Raw genomic sequence first — 17,358 nt, forward strand, 5'->3', positions numbered from 1 at the left:
TGCAGCGAAAAATGAATTTCTGAACCAAAACCAAAACCGCGCAAGGCATTTAATAATCAGTCGCCGACTTTGTTGTGTCTCTGGTTACTTTTTTCCCTCCCGCATCCCGGCTTCTCCAAGTTTCATTAATTCGCCTGAATAATGGATGCACCCCAGGCTCGTCTCCCCAGCCAAGGGAACAGGGGCGAGGGGTGGGGGGGGGGGATAATCTGGGAGTTGAAAACTTCATTAATAAGTAATAAAACACAACACCCCACCACCCCCCACCCCAACCACACACACACACACACACACACACTTTGCAAATGGCTACTCTTGCAGTATCACCGATTTGTACAATTTTTGCAGCCAGAAAGAAGGAGCGAGGCGGCGATGATCGATCTAAGCCGGATTGGAGGATTATGTCTCTGCCAGGCAATCACTGCAAACCCGCCACTTAACCCTTTCTGGCGTGGTTGATTTACGAGCCGTATAAAGCCCTGATTGTCTAATCAGCTTTTCCGCGATTATCGTATAGATAAGGGCTAATGCTGTTGTGAAACAAACCCACACCCCCCCCCCTCCCAAGGGCATTGTATTGCTTACTTATTTCTAATATTGAATCTGGGCAGCTGAAATGACTCTCTTGGTGCCTCAACTTTGAAGCCGGCCCAAAACTTTGATGCTGACTCACTGACCACGCCCAACCCTTTTCTTTCAAAATAGTTTGTGTGCTTTTTGTCACTCTTTTCTTATCTGTGATCATTCGTGTCATGGTTATGGATTCTCAGATTTCCAACAACGGATAAAACAGCTTTTTGGATATTCAACTTTATTTGCACAAATGAAGTTGATTTGTACAAGGAATTATTATAAGTAAGTTTTGTTTTGTTACACCTTATGTTAAACCCATTTTATACTTTTTGTAAAGAAGAATGACACTTTTGAGAGATGTATTTCATAACCATTGACTAAACCAGTGTAAATTTGGTTCTTATTTTGTGCTTCTAGTATGTGTTTCTCATTATCTGTATTATTTGTTTTGTGTCTTTTTGCCTGTATGATCTCTTAAAAAAAAACGTTTGAGTATATTTGACCCAGGCTAGTAGTTTCGCAGGTGCTAATATGTAAACAGAACAGACAGGTTAATAATATGTCTTCATGTATGTGCAACTGTACCTTCAATTTGTGCTTGAGTCAGGTTTTTTCAATCAACTTAATTTATTTCATATTTTAATGTATGATGTATTTTTGAAATTAGCGCTGGATTTTAGAAAACACCAGGTGTACTACAGCTGTTGTTTTTCAGTAAACACAATGTGTTCAAACAATATGCTACAATATGTAACTAGGCATGTTTATAATTTAATCATCCTTATGTCCCTTTTTATTTATTTATTTTGTTCCTCCCAATTTGGACCGTCCAGTTGACTTGTCTTTACGGAGGGAATGAGTTCCTATACCATTTCATATTCCCGCCTTGGATGCCATACAGATATAAATTTGCTGTAGTGACTTCATTTAATACAGTGACTGTAGTATGTTTAAGCCATGACTGTGGGGGAGGGGGTCAGTGTTTACAGATAAGATGAATGTGTATTTAAAGAGCGCCTGCAATCACTATTATCAGATAAATAAATTATAAAAAAATATATATATATAAGAAATACATATAAGTCATAGTCCCAGATTTCAATCACAGTGCTTTCAAGTTGACCACCCTCTCTCTCCCTCAGTGTCCTGGGGGGATATGTTAAAAACATCCCCCTCATGGCTGACGCCCGCCCCCCCCCAGCTGCTAGCACAGTTATCAAAGGAGACTCACGGCTCACTCAGCTGTGTGGTCCCGACTGCCAGCGTTTACCTTACATTACCCGTGCGTTAGACTAGCTAGCCTGCTAGCTAGCTAGCTGGCTACCCAGAATGCCCCCCATAATTAGCTGCTGAACGGCAAGCTAGTTTCAGCGTTGAGAGGAGGTTGACTGAATTCACAATGCACAACGTGTATAGTGCTGCATCATACTGTTCAGCGTATGTAATCAATATCATTTTGATTGATTTAAATTATACAGATTGTTAATTGATTAATTAATTGTTGCTCCTTCGTAACTGGCCGGTTAGAAAATTGCTAAATCGTCAGTGACTCGCAGCATATTTTTGTTTCGAGAAACACACAATAAATCTTCAAACGAAATTGTTAAGCTGTGATTTCAGCCCATTAAATTGTTGCCGACAAAGTCGATTTGGCTTTCTAAGAGAATAAATAATACCTCTGCCATTTTGAAAAACACAAAGTGAATAGTGCCTTGTCAGAACAGGATATATTGTAAATGTCTCATGGTCATATTGCATTTTCATGATTTATGAATTTGTGTTTTATGCTTCATTGGATGTTTTGAAATTATCATACTACCCAGAATGCAATTTGGTTAAAAGCAGCTGACGAGGTTTTCTCCAGAGTTCAGGAGGTATAATGAAAATGCTTATTTTTGCCTACTAACTTTATTACTGCTGGGATTTTGCACCAATGATAACCTTTCTGTACAACCTCTGTAGAGATCATAATTTGAATATTTTAAGGAATATAAAAGAAAAATAAGCCTGATTTTGTAATCAGCTGCAGAGAAAAGTTCAAAGTTGGGCTAGACACACATACTGTGTTTTTGTGTGTGTGCCCATGTGGGAGTGTGCATGCATGCGTGTGTGTGTGTGTGTGCGCGTGTGAGATTATATGTGTGTGTGCATGTGTGTGTGTGTGTGTGTGTGTGAGTGTGTGTAGTCAGAGTGAGTGTGTATGAGAGAGAGAGAGAGTGTGTGTGTGTGCTTATGCACACGCGCATATGCATACAGTGGCATTGGCCAGGGATTCCAAAACTATTAACTCTCAGCCTTCCCTGAAATGATCACCATCTGGCCGAGGCGCCCATCTCAAAGGAATGCTTGAACATTAATACCCAGCAACAATAAATAAATAATGCACACTGTACAATCACACCGTGATAAAGGCTGGTCCCCTTTGGTCTCCAGCCTATTGATCCCAGTCAGTCTTAGTAGGGTGATAATGCCGAGGAACATTAAGACCCAGATTTACTAACGGATTGCAGCTGCTTTTTCGAATGCAAAAGCAGTTACTGCAAGGTTGCAGTATCTGATAGTTTTACTGATGGGCGCAATGGGTCAAAATTTGCTTGTTCGGTTGAATTTTGCGGGGATTATGTCGCTTTGCGACTTTCCCTTTGTTAATAATTCTGTTTGTGCGTACGCGTACCTGGGACAAGTATGCTAAAATGAAAATGGAGATTAGGTCAATTATGTATTGCGTCCAGTTGAGTAAAATAAGGCCTTTAATGTGACTCTTCTCTTTGCATGTTGATGTTATGAACCAGGAAATGCAGGTGGTAGTTTATTGCTGAGTTGAGCTGAGCAGCGATACAGCCCAGTTCTAATTTAGTCTTTAATAGATAACAGTAAGCTCTCCCGCAAAAATGCGGCAGCGGTCACTGAAGACAGGAGGTAGACTCAGAAGACAAAGCAGAATTGAGACAGGACTGGTCCCTATTTCTATCGGATGACTGAACCAGCGCAGGGAATCAATAGACCCAGGTCGCGTGGCCACAGAATAATCGCACCGCCGTAGGATATTAAAGAGCAACGTGAGCTCGGCACCCGAAGATCAAATTCCCTGCCGGATGTGGTGAAGTCGCTTTGTGTTCCTCTGCGTTTGGATCTTTTCAAAGCAGCGTTCCGATTTGGGAATTTCAAGTCGGTGGTTTTCACTCTGCTGTCGAGGTGCAATTTTTACATACATATTTTTTTCTTCTTATCACTTCTAATTTATTTTCACATATAATATGTAAATTGTATTTGTTTTGTTGCACGATGCACGATTCAGGTCTGTTAACAAATCTGTCATCGGCTTGCAGTTTAAAGACAAAGTTTAAACTCTGAATTTAAACAATTGTAATTACAACTTAATTAAAAAGATTAGAAACAGTTTAAATTAAATGTTAAAGGCTAGTGGATGCTTAATTAGCCCTACAGAAATGGCATATTACCTATAGAATGAAAAGCAAACACAGTTTGTCTGTAGAATAAAGAGCACACACAATTTGTTTATAGAATGAAAAGCAAACACAGTTTACCTATAGAATGATAATCAAACACAGTTTGCCTATAGAATGAAAAGCAAACTTTGTAGAATGAAAAACAAACACAGTTTGTCTGTAGAATGAAAAGCAAACACAGGTTGCCTATAGAACAAAGAGCACACGGTTTGCCTATAGAATGAAAAGCAAACACAGTTTGTCTGCAAAATGAAAAGCAAACAGTTTGCTTATGGAATGAATAGTGAATGCAGTTTGGCTTCCGACACTCTGGCCTGTCCTTTTGCTCAGTTTGCAGGAATCCGTTCCACCTGTTGTCGTGTCGAGGTTTATATTCTGTCCTCGGTCGGACCACCGCCTCCGTCGCTCGCCCGCGGTGTGTTGTGGGAAAGCCTGCCGTCATACCATCTTTTCTTTACACCATCTTTGTTTTCTTATCGCCATTTCATTTTGTTTGTGACACCGCTCCAGTTGGACAGGTCCTCTTACGCTGCGTACTTGTTTTCCCGTGTTGTGATACGGTGTTTCGAGCCTGAAGCCCATCAGGCTGTACCTCTTTTTCCCGATCCGTCCATTAAGACATTTAGATCTTGTGATCTAGACGTGCGAGCACATCGTTTTTTTTTTTTTTTAATGCGTGTCTCGACCGCAAAATTGAGGATGAGGGCGTTTAATTTCTTTGACTGTAATTAGGCCCCGTCTTATTAAATCTGCCCTTAATGTGTTCGTACGTGCAGCTGAAACTGGAGTCTTGAGTCGAACTAAAGCTCTTTCACTGAGTCCCCTGGGGAATCACGCCTACGTATTTGAAGAAAAAACGCATTTGAAGAACCAGTTGGCCTAAAAACCCATAGGCGGCATATCTACTGAAGTAAGCGTGTGTCCCTGGTAATTATTATTCTCTCGAGCTGCTAAATTCATGACTTGACGCTGAGAACCGCTCCTCTGCGGAGTGGCAACATCTTCGGGCGAAACGTCTGCCGATCGTCTGGCCGCTGAAATTTTCCCGTCTTCTTGTTTTTCTATGTTTTGGTGAAACTTTCGATCGGATTTTGCGCGGCGGTGTGAAAGGACGGAGGGGCAGCAGGAGGGCTGTCTGTGTTTTCGAATATCGTCAGTTGGGGAGTCTCACGCTGCGGTTGAGGAGGCCGCCGCGAAAAAAAACAAACGAAAGCCAAGAAATGCTCGATGCTAATGAAAGCGCCTTTTCATAGTAGCGCCGATGGTGCTTGTTAGCGATTTTATCCCGTCTGGCAGAATTAAACGCAACGCTCCTCGGAAACCACTTTTTAAGGAAATGTCGGCTGCGTTGATTAGAATTCCTTTGGAGGAGCGTGCTAGCGTCGCTTCGGAGAACAGTTTTCAGGATTATGCTATTTGTCTGAGACGACTGTTGTTTACATCCCGGTGCTGTTGAGACAGGCCGCCGTTTGACTGACTGTAATTGTTTTGCTTTCATCATCTACTGTGCAATTACCTATTGAATTCGAGAAACTATGCTTCGGGAATGATGGAGCGTTTCCTGTGTGTGTGAAGGAAATCTCAATCAGCAGAACTGTTCAGCACGCAAAAAAAAATTAAATACAGAAATGAATGAAACATCAAAAATGGAGTTAAGCGCAACGTGATCATCTGTCAAAGACATCGGTAGAGAATATTTCAAGACAATTCAAAAGTGTACCAAAGAGACCATATCACGCCCTGCATACGTCATAAATATGCATATGAAAACAAGCATTGTATATCATTTTATATATATTTTTAATGGTAGTTAATCATAAAAATAATCGCTTTTCTCCAATCAGATCCACAAATATTGTTTAGTTTGATATTCCAAGCTTACAGCATATGCTTCTCATAAAGTTGCTTGTTTACATTCCTGTGATGTTTAACTCAAGTTAACAACTGTACACTCTGAACGGGATAAAATGCATTTGCATTTAGATATGAAGTTATTTCCTCATCGTATTTTTATTAGAATTCAGTGCAACCAATGATGTTGTCATCTTAATGCAGGACACAGCATCGGTGAGAATTATCTCTGGCTTGTTTCAACCAATCAGAAGCTTTTGCTCCTCAGAGTGAATCACTGTGATTGGCTCAGTTCGGAGAATCCCTGATGTCATGTATTGACTCCTCCATTTTTATTTTTTTGGAAACCTCAGTCACCCATCCCTAGTCAGTAGTGTTTATTTTGTGGGAAATAATATATATATAGTTTTCAATTTATGTATTTTTGGTACCGTGTATATCCTGTCTGTTCTGCTTAACACTGTGTGTGTGTGTGTGTGCGCGCTTGTGTGGGTGTGTGTGTGTTTGTGTGTGTGTGTGTGTGTATGTGTGCGTGTGTGTGTGTGTGTGTGTGTGTGTGTGTGTGTGTGTGTGTGTGTGTGCTTGTTGTGTGTGTGTGTGTGTGTGGCTTTGATGCATTTTCATATTTGTAAGCAGTAACAGCAGAGCGCCCTTGAACAGAAAGTATGGGGATCCCCTCCTCTGGCTCCCAGCAGGTGCAGACTCTCAGGTCTTCTCATCCTCACTCAGCCGTGGCTAATGTTGCTGGCGCTAACAACTACAGGACATCGCAGGTTTTTTAAAAACACATTGTCCTTGAAATTAAGACAGTTAATTATGCGGTTGACAGTGAACATGTTAATTTGTAAAAAAAAAAAAAAAAAAAAGAAAAAAATACCTTGGATGTGTCAGTGAATTTTTAGACAGCGTTCTTTTTAATTTAATACTAATATTAATTATTAATTTTGATTATATATGTACACACACACACACGCACATGTACACCTGGTCCTTAATTATCATTTGAGTAAGAACAACCCTTTTGAAAGTGCATAAAAGGAATGCTAACTTGCAATTGAACAAAAAACATCACTTTACAGCATCCCAGCAAGCAATTTCTTTTTTTTAAAAACAATAAAAACAAATGTTATTTGCTCTCACAATAAGCCATTGGTGGAAAGCAATTAAATATGTGTACTTACACCGAGGATATTACCTCAAATAAATAAACGTTTGCTTTTTATCTTACTGTAATAATAACCAAAAAGCGTGTAATAGTAGAAGGCATTAATTATGCAACAAAGAATTGCGACCCGGACTGTAACAATTTGCTAAGAAAAAATAACGTTCCTTTGTTCAGCATAAAAGCGAGACATAATGTTATATCGTGCTTGTCGCCCTAATCGGTAAAGCAATTTTCATGTCAAATAGCAGTAAACAATGAAGGTGTTTGTTTTATAAGACACTATTTAAACTTACTTGTCCTTACCCTTCTCATCAGGAATCACAGGTGTGATGAGTCACCTGTACTGGAGTCAGTTAACAATTGTCCTAAAATTTATTAAGAAACACAGTTTGGCAAGTGCGCTAACCGCCTTTAAACCCATCCAACTCTAGCTTGTATTCAATGAACATTTGTCTCTAACTCTGAATTACTCGATGTAAATTTTATTGTTGTGCTTTTTTCCTTCTTCACAGACTCGGTTTGGAGAGCGAGCTTTGTTGATTTGCTTAAACCCACCGAACTGCGCGTAGTCTTGCTTCAATTACCCAAAGTCAAGGACAAATGTTGACTCGAATCCCAGCCTGAAATGTCATGCTTGCATTTCATTCCGAGTCTAAATTTAGGGCAAATGTTGACCGAGGCCAGGCCTGTATGTCTCTCAGGGAAATGACATTGCATTCCTGCACACGACCGGAGAAGCTTAAGCGGCTGTTAGATGCTACTTATGCTACCCCAGCAGATCTGAGGAATAAGGTGGCCATGTCATAATGTGTGTAAGGGGAGGTCTGACCGATGCATGAATATGCAGCCATGCATTGCGATGGGTAGATGGAAGGTAAATGTGCATTGCATAGTCCATGCAGGGTACAATGTGTGAGGATGGGATCATCGTAGTACAGCCTGTCTATGAGTCATTGCTTAACAGAGTTATCTCAGTCAGCGATGCACTGCAGCCCAGTCTGAGGTTGCTAGGCGGGGTCGCTCTGTGGGCGAGTCGGGGGGGGGGGCCAGGCGGAGGAGTTTTGTTAGTGAAGTGGAGGCCCGGATAATTTTTTTAAAAATTATTATTTTGTGGAGAAATGGGTTGTGAGTCAGCACAAAAAACAAAGAGACTAGCAAGCAGCAAAAAATAGAAACTCCCTCAAAGGGGAGAGACTACACTGGAATTACAGTAAGCAGGTCATCAAAGCAGGTGAAGCTAATGTCTCTGTGCGGGACTCAGTCACATCTGTGGCTCGTCACCTCTGAGGCCTGAGGTTCAGAATGGCCCTGCTGGAAACAGAGCAGCCTGCATCCGCTTCCAGTCCTGGAGACACATCCAGTGCTCAGCCCCGTTTCACATCCTTGGGAAATCTCTGCTCTTGTCAAGGCTGTTCATTCAATCAAAAAAAAAAACTTCTATTTATTTATTTTTCTTTTTTTGCGCTACCGGCCTGTAAAGTTGATTCCCCTCGTTCTTGTTCCTGCAGGTACAAAAAAAGTACCTAAGAAGGCACGCTTGTCACTGGGGTGGTACCCTCTAGGTACATTAAATTGCTATGCATAATTAATTTGTGGCCTTCTTGCTTGTTAATGGCTTGTTATTAGTGTCCAAATAGAGCATTATTGCACTTTCAGGGTACATTTAGGAAATTTGTTCCTTAAAGCAAATGTAAGCAAATGTTAAATTTACCTCCACTGTACCTTTATTTCTCAGAGTGTAGGAGGCTAATTAACAATCTGTTTGGGGTTGCAAAAAAGAAATACATAAATAAATAAAATCAGTGTTTTGTAATGTTTTAGAGATAAATTTGCTATGGAACCTAATTAGCAGTAACATCAGACATCCTGCTTAGCTATGAACAGCTGTTGTCATATCTTTGTACAGTGCATGTATGTACTATAGCGCCTGTTCTTTTCAAATGAAATTTAAGCTCTAAAGTGGTAGCTTTTCTGTTTTAAACGTTGAGGTAGGTGGCTAATATAGTATATTTTTTAGTATCAACCAGCTCTGCACGCCGAGGAGATTATCTGCAGAGGGAGTCTTTGGGAATGTTTTACAACTGGACATTCAATTCCAGCCATTTCTGCTTTGAAATGTTCGGGCCTTCAGGGCATAACAAGCACACTCCATCTCATAGCACTGCAGCGCGGATGCTTTGTTGAAGGAAAACATGCTCCCAGGTCCTACCTGTACGGAAATAATGTATTTTATTTCAGTGCAATGCTGCAGTGGCTCAAAAATATACATATTATTTTAACTTCTATTTTTGCTTTGACTTATATTGACGTATCCACACAGTTTATTTCAAAACTATTGGGACAGCTGTATAAAACTGGTTGCATTTCCTCTGTAATAATCAGATTTTTATTTCTGAATCAAAAAATGACTACAAGACAAAATTCCCAACATGTCATTTATTATTTATTTCATGTGGTTCTTTAAAATATATTGAGCTATATTGCAACAGTGCTTAATGATTAAACTTTATGTATGAGTCCCTTGGCTCCTCTCGGGAGAGAAACAGCCAGTTGTTGATAAATGCTTGAGAAACTACAAGGGTTTATTTTATTCATTTATTTATTTATTGCCTGGGACGAAGCACTTCCATTACCCACTGACAGCTTGCTACCGCTGGAAGAGAAGTCGAGATCTGTACATACCTCTCTGCATGTCTGTGCCTCTCTAACGTCATTCTGTGTCACTCCAACGCGGTGCTTATCACTAAACACAGTGTGCGCGGTCAGCCTGTCGTTGGAGTGATTTTGCGGACGTACTGACGTGCATGCAGTGCATGGGGACGGAAGCTTTGAGCCGGTGTCTCATTACACAGGAGCTGACCCGGTCGCCGTGACGTCGAGGGGGTCTCTCTAGCGGACTGGGGTGCGGGGGTGTTTTTTTTTAGAATCCCCGTGTCGGACGCCCCGATCTTGCGCGGGGGGGTGGCGGTCGTGCGGCTGTCACGGATACCGATGCTTCCGATGTGTCATGCCGGGTCGATGCTTCCGTGCTGTGGGAATTTCAAAGCGGGAGCGGGACTCTGGCAGTCAAAGAAACTGTCGAGTTTAAATCCAAACTGATCAGCAGGGGAGCAGACAGGCAGAGAGGTTTTTTAAAAATATATGCTCCCAGGTCCTCACTGCTCTATAAAACGTGTGTGTGTGTGTGTGTGTGTCTGTGTGTCTGTGTGTCTGTGTGTCTGTGTGTCTGTGTCTGTGTGTGTGCGTGTGTGTGTGTGTGTGTGTGTGTGTGTGTGTGTGTGTGTGTGTGTGTGTGTGTGTGTGTGTGTGTGTGTGTGTGTGTGTGTGTGTGTGTGTGCGCGCGTCTGTGTGTCTGTGTGTCTGTGCGTGTCCTTGTGCCGTGTTTACCGTCAGCGTCCCACAAATGAAGGCCTACGCACCTGAGTCCCTGAGCGCCACATTTCACTCAGGAGACACAGAGAGTAATTGGCGAATTTATGACCCTGGAGGAGCTACGTCACTTTTCCCTCCCGGGAAAATGCACTTCCATTACGCGCAGCTGCGCCGGCACCCCCTCACTGGCCAGAAATCTGTGGAGTGGAGACTGAAAGGCTGTGCGTGAGCTTTCTGAGTAGTCCCTACGGTCAGTGCAACATGTGAACATATCCTCCTGAGGCACAGCAGGGAAAAAAAAGTTTGAAGTATTTATTTTTTCCCCCCATGTAATAGAGGTGTCTTGGATGACAAAAAACATGTTGCAGTGAAATTAGTTTCAAGTATATTTTATTTTATTGAATGTTTTTTGTAGTTCAGAATAATACCAGGTATGATTCCTGAGATTAAGACCAGAGACCAGAGACAAAAATATCTTCCCTGGTCTTAGGAGGATATATGAACAGAACATACACGGTAAAATGTTTAGTGTTAAATTAACTCTGCTAGAGTACATTTGATCTCTCCTTTGACCCGTATAAACTCGCCCATATAAAGATTTTACAGTGTACAATAACCACAATGCAACATAATGAGTGATGAAAGGTAAGAGTATATAAGGTACCGATATGTCCAGTGTAAACCCAAACTCAGAACTGTGATGTGCAAACATTAAAAACGATCGCGTTGTGAATCTCCATAAAATAATTCAGCATTAATAACCGCCATCAAAAGTGTGTGAGACCTATGTGAACGTATCTCAGTGTGTGTCTTTCTCAAGATAAATGTTAACTGCGAACTGTTAATTGTTAGGGAAAGAGAACAGAACACTGAATATTTCTACATGCAAGTAAAGCCATTTCATTCACAATTGTGTCAGTGCAATCAAGTCAATGCACAATGTACTTGATCTGACACAACTGTATTGATGGTTGTTGTGTCATATAAAGTAAGACATATGGAACAAATGTTCTTGAGGTACAGTGTTAGGAGGTGTGCGTTAACAGCCACTCTACAGGCCTTGAAGAGCCATTTGTCGGGAATGGAGACTGCACTCTCCTGCAGTCCCTCATAAAACCCAGCCAGTTTGGGCTTATTTTTCGAGTTAAACAGATAAACCGTGATCGATTTTAACGGAAATGCACCTGTGTTGCTTTTTAAACGCACTTGCGGTCTGAGTTGGTTGTGCGCTTGCCTCATTCCTGGGCCGGCAGCCTGACTTTGAGAGAGGCTTCCTGTGCCGAGATTGGTTGTATTAAAAGGCGGTTATGAAGATCGCTGTGTTTTTTGGCTTTGGCTTTGGAGCAGGATTCTGAGGTGTGAATGGCAAGCTCAGCTGAGAAAGCTCTCCAAATACGGCAGACGAGTGGGTTGCGCATCTTACAGTGTTTTTTTTTTATGACGGACCGTTTTAAGAATATGGTCATTTTCTGGGCTCGTTGGGTAGCTTGCTCGGTAAAAACGCCGCTTGTGGTGCGTGAGGGAGCACCGCGGTCTCTGAACGTGCCGTCAGAGACGTATAAGGAGCAGTGAGAAATATCCCTTTTCAAACAACGAACAACAAAGAGGAAACCGCTCAAAGCAACATGCGATCGATGGGGGAAAAACGTAATCCAATCTCAGCACGTTTGTTAAGCAGCATTAGCACGACCGCGGACACGGCTCGACACCGTCGAAGTAATAATTTGAGGCCGAGCAGTAAAGCAGATGAAGTGACATGTTCCGGGGTACGCCCGTGTGTCCGGCCTCTGTTGTTTGTGGCTTAGGACCTGCAGGGCCCTGGGGCAGTATTTCCACTTGAGAGGGCGCTAGGATCGATACGAGGCACAGGCTTAAGACGGGCGAGGGCCTGCCCCCGGGGGCTGGCGCCTCTCTAGTCTCACAGACCACATTTGATATTGAAATATGAACTCCCCCCCCAACCTTTCCTTTCGGCCTCTTCACTTCCTGTGAATCTTCAAATGGCTCCTTCCTCTTTGAAATTCATTTCGGTGGTTTTCAGGGGGCAACACTGTTGCCCTGGATTCGATCACTATTTGTGTTTAACTTGGACTGACAAATATATGATGGTTTTTTGTGTGTTTCCCTCTTTCATGCCAAAATAGTTTCAAGTGGAATTCCATTTTTTCCCCCTTATAACTCACCAAAATGTGTTAATTTTTTTGCCATTCATTCTCTTGGTATTTAAAGCGACAGTTTGGCTTGACCTCAAACCACACTTGTCCTTACTATAACTTTGATTCACAGATAGATAGAACTGGTCGGTGAGTTACTTCTTTATAACTTAACTGTGAAGAAGAAGAAACGAATACTTGCATTAAGTCAGAATTTAATGGAAAGTAATGATAGAATGGCCTTTGTGTCTGTTGCTCAGCTCAGGCTTTGACTCCATTTTATAAGTATGCATTATATGAAGACTCTGGATTATATCAGAGAAGTATAACTGACTTATTATATGGAATGAGAGACGCTGCCCAGCAGTACTTTCATGAAGGGACCAAAAGTGTACTTTGTATTTAGCCCAATTATTTAAAACTTTTTTTTCATCCCAATAAAATCTGAAGTTCCCAGTCTTTGTGTTTTTTGTGTTCTTTTTTGTCTGGTTGCTATTGAATCGCACAGCGAGTTCAGGGCTGAACTGTCGCGGCTGCCGTTTGCTGTTTGCTGATTGCTTTCGCTTACAGTCGTTTGGTTTTCAAACCATTAGTTATAATGCTGCTAAATCGTTCGCCCGTAATCACTCAAACCACCGTCGGCGTCTAATGCGAATAAGGCCCGTTTGTTTGCGTTAAATTGTGTCTGATAGCGAAACGCGCGTCGTTCAAAACAGATCCTTGCGTCGTCGTATCTCTCGCAGTTCGGAGGGTGCTCTTCCCCCAGCCTCTATTTAACGGATTATATTATTATCTGAGAAGTGCTGCCAACAAAACAGAGATGCTGTTAGCGCACGCAGCGTACGCTTTTTAAAAAAAGGCCATTTGTTGTCTCGGAATCACCGTGGTGGCAGTTTATTTTAAAAACGACGCTTTTCAGTGCCAGCCTAATTGCGTTCGTCTGGAAATTATGTAACTGTTCGTAACTGTCATTCTCAAAGGTGCACCGCACAAGTCAAGTCTTGTTTATTTTCGCGACTGTCTTCCAATATATAAACCCAGTTCGGCGCACATACGTGCTTCTGTGACTCATCACTTATGCAAATCCACAGTCGTCTGTTAGACCGTTTTGTCAGACTTAACCCAGGCTGAAACAAGGAGCGAAGTCAAAATTGACACCAAAGGCCCTTTATAGTTGAGCAACTGTTGTTTATTTAAATCCTTCCCCTGTGGGTCTAGACTTTTAGCATTCATTTCAGAACGAGTCTGCTGCCTCAAAACAAACCGTGGCAGGTGTGTTCTCTTTTTATTCAAACAACGACTCGAATTAGAATAAACATTAGGACTCTTTGGGGTCTTTGAGAGCTCAGATTTTACACCGTATGCATGGTAACTAGCTACGATTGTCTTCATAATGAAACAGCAAATCTTATTTGCTACGTTATCCTTTCTTCCTCTGGAAGAATGTGATGAATTGATGAACGTGTATCAAAATGTAATTGCAAATGACAATGCTTAGTATACTTCCGGTAAGTTGCGTAACATTGGTGGTGTTAAAACCTAGTGAATGACACAAACTTCTCAGCATGCCACCGATGAGCAGGTGGCGGTGTTTTAATGGTTCATCATTTTTATTTCGTTATTTATTCTCTTAATGTATCTCCTACATTAAATGCAGTATAGACAAACAGTGTTTATCAAGTGGGAGAAAAACAAACATCTGTTGCAGGTCGGCCTGTGGTTGCAGAAATACCAAAAAGAAATAAATAAATAAATATGGCGTGACAATGAATCAGATCAAATTAAGCTAATTTGTATAGTGCTTTTTAGAAACATTTGTCACCGTACACTCCACAGTGGATCCTGACCTAAACTCCCCGTGGAGCTGGCCTCCCCCCGAGCAGTCGCCCCCTAATGTAGTCAACATTATGCGAAAAGACCCGCTTTGTGCTGCAGTTTATTTTCCGGAATGGGTTTGTTCATCTGCAATGAACCCTTTGCTGCCGTGAATGAAGCTGAATTTTATTGTAAAAAAATCTTTCTCAGGACTCCCGGAAATGTCAAGAGGAAATGATACTGATTTTCACCGTAGCCTTTGTCCCGTTAATTTGTTGTTATGATACAAATGGGCGGTTAATAACACGGTTTTAAATATGCGTCGTAACGGAGACGGTGCCATTACACAGTTATCCGCCTCTCCCGTCCGGACCTCTGTCCGAGCCGCGACGGGGACCCTCTCCGCTTTTCGACACCGGCCCAGCAGTCAGGACCCCGCCCCGCCCCGCCCCACCAATCAGCAGAGCTCAAATTACCGCCAACGTTCCCTGCCAGCGCACGCCGGCGTTCCGTGTCGCCAGGGGAACCGCCCGGCTCCTCCATTTCTGATGGGTGAAGTAAGCACCTCTGATTAGGAATGGGGGCGTGTAGAGGGGGGTTGTGTTTGGGGGAGGGCGGGGCAGGGGCCCACGGTCACTCCGCCAAAGCATGGTTTCAGAGCGGTGAACAGCGTAATTACTGGGCAGGGGTAATAGGCGGAGTGGGGGGGGGGGATTGATTCTCATTGAAAAATGTACAGGTGTGGAAGGCACGCTTTGTGAGAGAGGCGTTAGCACAGTCCGTGCCCTCAACTTAAATAATAAAGAAAGAACCGCGGAGTATAATCCAACAAGGTCCCTGCTCCCTGCTCCCTGACTGTATTTTTAATACTGCAACTAAAGCACAATCTTGCATAGGGTGACACAAAGCCTACAGCCAGGCGTGACTTTCAGCACATGCCCACCAAACAAGCAGTGTGTGTACGGCCCTGCTCTTCTATAGGGCGAACACAACACTGTGGACCGGGGGGGCGGAGGTGTGTGTGGGGGGGGGGGATAGCAACCCTAGGTCTGCAGAGCCAAAGCGGCCGTCTGCCTGCGTTTCGTATGATTGGCAACCGATCCAGCCCCCGCCGTTACACACCAGGTGAGACCAGCCGGCTAATCAGCTCATGTTGGTGATTTAAGTGCTGTGTGACGACAGCGGCCGAAGCACCCCGCGGCTCTCCCGGGCACCGAGCGCGCCAACGGCGGCGGGACGCGCGAGCGAAACACGCCTTTCGCGCGCTCGCGGTCCCGCCGCGCCCCGCGCCGCACCGCGGCGCAGGAAGTCCAATCACGCGCGCCTTGTCTAACCGTAATGGTAAATTATGACCTTCATTATGCCGTCATGTCATCATCGCGTGGGTATTTATATTTGCGGCAGAGAACGTACGGTTTGCAATAAAAGATTGCATATTGATGTTTGGTTTGGTGTACGGGCGTGTGATCTGCATGCATGCATGAATGCGCACTGAAGGATGCGATGATTACTGTAGCTGTACAGTTCTCACGTGGTTTCTAACGTCTCGTGTATGTTCTTCAGTGGCTGGTTCTCCGTTCATTTTCTTGAAATTAAGTGTATTATTACACACTTGTGTGCGGATGAATAATTCATAAATCATGCCGTGATAAAACAAAATTCCACTTTTGCTTTGTGTGCCAGAATGAGGTCATTTTTCCCTTTCGATTTTTTTTCTTTTTTTTGATATCATGGAGATGAAAGGGGTTGTTAAACAAGATGCCTTTTTACAACATTTAAATAAGAGTAGATGTCTAAATAAAATAATTGAATCGAATGGAATTAGTTACACACACATGCGTGTACGCATTAATATTGTAATATAGTGTGTGAACTGTTTTTCTGAAATGCAGCCAAGGGTTACCTATACATAAACCCTATGATGGGATGCATTTACATATTTTGCTTGTGTATGAATGAGCTCTAAAGAGACTCTGTGCAGTGCAGTATACTGGGATTGTCACCAAAAGGGCTTGGGCTTGTATTCAGGCAGGACTCTGCTGTTGTACCCTTGAGTATGGTGCCTACCCTGCATTGCTTCAGTATATATCCAGCTGTAGGGTTGTCACGATACCATTTTGGTAGTCAATGTCAAATACCAATGTGAAATTCCACAATTTTTATTAAAAAGAAATCCCCATGTACTACTTGAGCATACTCTACTTCCTCTCCTATATTAAAAGCTATGTATGAACATTAACAAAAAACAAGAAAAAAAAAAACAGTGGCATGTAGCCTTCAAGTAACAGTTAACTGTCAAAGGCAGCTTTATCGTAACGACCACTATTCAGGAAAAACAGATTGTGCCTGCATTCAGTAATATATGTAGACAGTGTGTGTGTGCATGTGAGCTCAACAATGCATTTCTCACAGAAAACAGTGTTGACTTTTTGCTTCACTGCAGTGGTGATAAAACTTTTAAAAAGTGAGTGCTAGGGGTTTGTTGGCTTTTATTTTTCATCATATGAGGCTAGTGTGATGTAGGTTCTGTGACACAAGTCAATAATACTAACCTATAAAAAATAGATATTTAACCCTTTTTGAATTTTATTTTTCTGTTCACAACTCTAAGCCAGTGTTCTAAAACTCTATTGCTTTCAGTTTCCAGCAGTGATTGTTTCATCAGCATTCAAATGTTCAGTTAAGACCATTGCAAACACATATTTGTGATCTTACACCTTAATAGAAATTTAGAAGTGAAAGCGTTTCATATGGTGAGCAGAACTGAACATTTTTCTCACACCCTCAATAAATGGCAAGAGTCCCAATTGAAGACGGAATTGATTCTTTAAAAGTTATGTATTTTCTGAATCATCGTCTATTTCGATTGAGTTTACAGTTGCTGTAAATTATGTAAGAAGTATGCGTACCAGTGGCTACCGTTTCCTATTTCGCTTATTGTTATTCTCTCCTGTTGGTA

General features: G+C 42.3%; 1 protein-coding gene across 3 annotated transcripts in view; it reads left to right on the forward strand.

Annotated features, from left to right (window-relative positions):
• The window catches only part of astn1 (astrotactin 1), a 320,953-nt gene that overhangs the window by 108,215 nt on the left and 195,380 nt on the right, over window positions 1–17,358 (forward strand). The gene's annotated exons all lie outside the window — the stretch shown is intronic.

Source organism: Anguilla rostrata, chromosome 6 (assembly GCF_018555375.3).
Source record: "Anguilla rostrata isolate EN2019 chromosome 6, ASM1855537v3, whole genome shotgun sequence".
Taxonomy (NCBI): domain Eukaryota; kingdom Metazoa; phylum Chordata; class Actinopteri; order Anguilliformes; family Anguillidae; genus Anguilla; species Anguilla rostrata.